Here is a 5000-nt window from a genome sequence, read left to right as displayed (position 1 = left end):
TCATAGTAGCAATAACTTTAAAGGAAGAGTTATAATGTTTAAAAATTCCAAATTTCTAAGCTTTATGTCAAAGAGTTATAAAAATAAAGTTTTTATTAGATTATTTTAGATTTAAAATGCATGCTTGTGACACACCTGTAATCTCAGAATTCAGGACAATGAGGCAGGAGGATTACTGTGTGTTCCAGGTCACCCTGGGCTATATAGAAAGGTTAAGGCCAGCCTCTATTGCATAGTGTGAACTTGTTTCAAGAAAAAAAAACTACAAAAAATACATTATAATTTCTTGGGTGAGCAGTAACAAAATAAATTTAAAAACTAACTGAAGGGAGGGGGGCTGGGGAAATAGCTCAGTAGAATAAGCGCTTGCCTGGCAAGCGTAAGGGCCTGAGTTCAATCTCTGGTTCTGTAAAATAAAAAAAAAAGAAAAAATGGAAAAGTATAGATGGAAAATATCAGCCATTGCATTCATTATAAGTAGACTAAATAATTCAATTAGCCAAAATTATGAGATTAGATTTAAGGAAAAGCAAAATGCACGCTATCAAATAAGTGTATGTGTGAATGTGTGTGTGTGTATAAGGGACAGAAACAGATGAAAGACATAACAGAAATATTGAATGTTAGAAAGTAAGATAAGTTGTATAATACAAACTTTAGCCAAAATACTCCTAGTATGGTTATATTTATGTAACACAAAGGAGACATTAAGAAAAGATACATTGCTAGTGAAAACAGAGATGTTTTATAATGATTGAAAGGTAAATACAATCACAAATGTGAGTTAACAATTGAATACTTCTCCATAAAATAACCACTGAGCATAAAAACACAAGCTGGTAGAGTACAGATGCAAACTAGACAAGTTACATTTATATTGGAAGACTTGCTACTGTAGTCCAAATTCCTGATCGAATAAAATGGAACACACATGCATGCACAAACACATACAAGACTATTAAAGAACTAGAAAACATAGACAGCTTATTCACTTAATTTTTGTTTTGTGGTACTGGGGTTTGAACTCAGGATCTTCCGCTTGCCAGGCAAGCACTTATTCTACTGAGCTATCTCCCCGGCCCCATAGACAGCTTATTCAAATAAGTTGACATAGCACTAGGGAGGTTGAGACCAGGAGGATCACTAGGAGTGCAAACTGTGTAGCAAGACCCCTTATTATAAAATAAAATACAAATATGCAAACATAATTTGCAGATATATATCAAAGAAAAAATATCAAAGGTGGAGTTTATTTTAACAGTATATGCTAGTGCAATTGAAATTTTATCAGTGTAACTCACAGTATCAATAGATACGGGAGAAAAATAATGTGATTACCTCAACAGGGACAGAAGTCATTTGATAAAATTCAGCACATATTAATGACAGAATTATATACAATTGAAAATGGAAAGAATTTTTAAGCATCTTTAAAAACTGATAGTAAACATTATGAATGCTGCCCCACCTATGTAGTGAGACCCTGTACTAAATACATTTGGAAAAAAGTCTTTCTTCACTTGACTCAAAGAAAGAGCTAGAAGACTAACACCATTCTGTTATCCTTTGCCCAAATAAAAGATTTTAGCTTTGTCAAAAAAAACCCATTATGAATGCTAAATTATTAAAAACTTTCCCCTCCCCAGGAGAAGTATGAGACACCCATCCTTTCTACTTTGATTCAGTATTTTATTACTGATTCTAACCAGTGGGGAAAATACAAAACAGTAATAGGCACAATGATAGGAAGGGAAGAAATAAACTTCTTTTCCAAAAAGATAAAATAATGAATCATTACAAATTTCGCAGCTTCTTTGTGAAAATTGGTCATCTGAGTATAAAGTTTACATAGAAATTGAAAGAGACAATAACACTCAAGCAATTTTGAAGGAAAAAGAACAAAATTGGAGATACCACACCAAGAGCATGACTCATGAGAGAAAGAACTGATAAAAGAATTCCATTAAAAATTTCTACTCTTTAAAAGATTCTAGGGGCCAGGGAGATAGCTCAGTAGAATAAGCGTTTGACTGACAATCATGAGGGCCTGAGTTCAATCCCCAGTCTGTTAAAAAAAAAAAAAAAAAAAAGCACTTACCTGGCAAGCACAAGGGCCTGAGTTCAATCCCTGGTTCTGCCAATAAAATAAAAGATTCTACAGTGCTGGCCCCACCCTGGGGGTGTGCTGAGACAGCAGTTGAGACTGTGTGTGGCAGAGTAAGCCTGTAATCCCAGCTCTTGGGAGGCTGTAAACAGGCTGATCACTATGAATCCGATCTAGTAGTGAGACCCTGAACACCCTCTAGACCCTTCCCTAAAAATAAAAAAATAAAATAAAATAAAAGATTCTACAAAGAGAATGAAAAAATAAGCCATAGCCTAGGAAAATATTTGCAAAAATATATTTGATAAAACATTCTTATGTAAAATATTACATACAAAGACTAAAAATGTAATAATACAAAACCACATGTAATAATGGACCAAAGACCTTAACAAACACCTTCTAAAGAATAAGTAGAGACTGAAAATAAACACATCAGAAGATGCTTCACATCATATGTAACGAGGAAAATACAAATTAAATGAAAATAAGATGCCACTACACAACTATTAGAATAGCTAACCTGGAAAACACTGACAACACGAAAAGCTGATGAGAATGTATAGCAACAGGAACTCTATTTCAGTGATGGTTGGAAAGAAAAATGGTACTGTTACTTTGAAAGAAAGTTTGGCATTTCATACGAAACTAAACACTCACTGCATAATTGGGAATCATATTCCTTAGTATTGAGGAAAAGGAGCGGAAAATGGTCTCCATGTAAAAACTTTCACAGAGAGGTTATAGCAGCTTTATTCAGAACCATTAAAATGTGGAAATAACCAAAATGAGCTTCAACAAGTGAATGGGCAAACAAAAGGTTAAACAGACAGATGGTCTTATTATGCCAAAAAGAAATTAATGGTCAACACACGAAAAGTCATCGGTAAACTATTTTCCTGTGAAAGAGGGCAAAATGTGAAAAGACTTCATGCTATATGATTTGAGAACATGTCAATGTTTTCTAGAGATTTTGGAATAGGGGAGGAGGTATAAATAGAGCATAGAAAATTTTAGTGCACTGAAAACTTTCTGATAGTATTTTGAAGGCAGTACATGTCATCATAAATTTTCAAACTGATAGAATGCACAGGACCAAGAGTGAACCCTAATTCAAACTTCAGCTTTAGTGATAAAGGTGTGTTAGAGTTTGTTCATCAGTTATATGAAATGGTGGGGGAGGCTAGTAATATGAAGAGTTGTGCATGTGTGGGAAGATACAAGGGAAATTTCTATAATTCTGATCGTTTTTTCTTTGATTCTAAAACTATTCTGGGGGCCGGGGAGATGGCTCAGTAGGATAAGTGCTTGACTGGCAAGCACAAGGATCTGAGTTCAATCCCTGGTTCTGAAAAAAAACAAAAACAAAAAAAAAACCTATTCTATAAAATAATCTTTTTAATGAAGAACTACATCTCAAAAATAAAACCCAAGATAAAATAAAGCCATTAAAGCTATAGTAATTAAGAAAATGTATTTCAGCATAAGCAAAAATGAAGATGTAATACTTCAGTAGACAATCACAGTGATGACACTTCAAAAATAATATATCATCTTCTCAAAACATGCGACACAGGCACTTGGGGAAAATTTGGCTTTAATCATATTAATTCAAAAATATTTTAAACTGACAATGACTTTACATATAAAAAGAATAAATAACTTAAAATATTTCATATAAGAATTTTTTGACATTGATGTATGCAAAAACTTAAATAGAATACAAAAAATGATCATCTAAATGGGAAAATATTGGCAAATCAGAAGAAAATTGGAAAGTATCATTGATCAAAAACAACATATTAGGGGCCAGATAGATTGGTCAGTAGGCTAAAGCTCCTGCTTATGGAGAGTGCAGGAATCAGAGTTCGATCCCTATAACCACAGGCCATGCCAGCCCCATCCTCAGGGTGCACTGAGAAGGTGATTGAGATTGGGCGTGGTGGCTTGCACCTATAATCCTAGTGCTTCAGAGGCTGAAAACAGGAGGATCACTGTGAGTCCAATCAATGTAAGGAGATCCTGTGCACCCTGTACTAAATAAAAAAATACATATATTAGGGTCAGAATACCCAAGCCAAGTGAGAAAAAATACATAAAAAATATATTAGGGTAAGAATACCCAAGCCAAGTGAGAAAAAGAAAAGATGACAACAGAATTCAGGACTGTCCTTATCTTTTGATAGGAGGGTAGTAACAAAATAATGATAGAGAGATGTTTCTGAGTTGGGTGTCATTTTTTTTTGTAATATGGATACTGTGCATATAGGAGGGTATTAGCTTTGTGGAAATGCATCTATACCTGCAATTATTATTAGTGCCCTTTTCTGGATGCCTGCTATATTTGCAATGAAAATTGTTCTTCAAATTTTTTTAGGCAATCTCCCTCATGAACATAGATGCAAAAATCCTCAATAAAATCTTAGCAAATAGGATACAGCAAATCATCAAGAAGATTATACAACCTAGCCAGGTAGGAGTCATCCCAGGGATGCAAGGATGGTTCAGTATACACAAATCTATACATGTAATACACTACATCAATAGAGCCAAATCTAAAACCCACATGATCATCTCAATTGATGTACCAAAGGCTTTTGATAATGTCCGACACTCATTCATGTTCAAAGTACTACAGAAAATTGGAATAGATGCCCTCTGTCTCAATGTGATAAAAGCCTTCTATGATAACCCAATGGCTAACATAATTCTAAAAGGGTAAAAACTGAAATCTTTCACTCTCAAATCTTGTACAAGACACGGATGTCCTCTGTCACCACGCCAATATAGTTCTGGAATCATTAGCTAGAGCCATCAGACAAGAGAAAGAAATAAAAGGAATAAGAATAGGTAAAGAAGTTAAATTATCATTATTTGCAGATGACATGATACTTTA

General features: G+C 34.1%; 1 protein-coding gene across 1 annotated transcript in view; it reads left to right on the top strand.

The window, feature by feature from the left end:
- LOC101573957 (protocadherin beta-4) overlaps nucleotides 1-5000 on the top strand; it is a 16639-nt gene that overhangs the window by 11056 nt on the left and 583 nt on the right. The gene's annotated exons all lie outside the window — the stretch shown is intronic.

This window comes from Octodon degus, unplaced genomic scaffold (assembly GCF_000260255.1).
Source record: "Octodon degus isolate 3935 unplaced genomic scaffold, OctDeg1.0 scaffold00185, whole genome shotgun sequence".
NCBI lineage: Eukaryota > Metazoa > Chordata > Mammalia > Rodentia > Octodontidae > Octodon > Octodon degus.
Note: the sequence above shows the minus strand (reverse complement) of the source record. Positions and strands in the feature narration are given on the sequence as shown.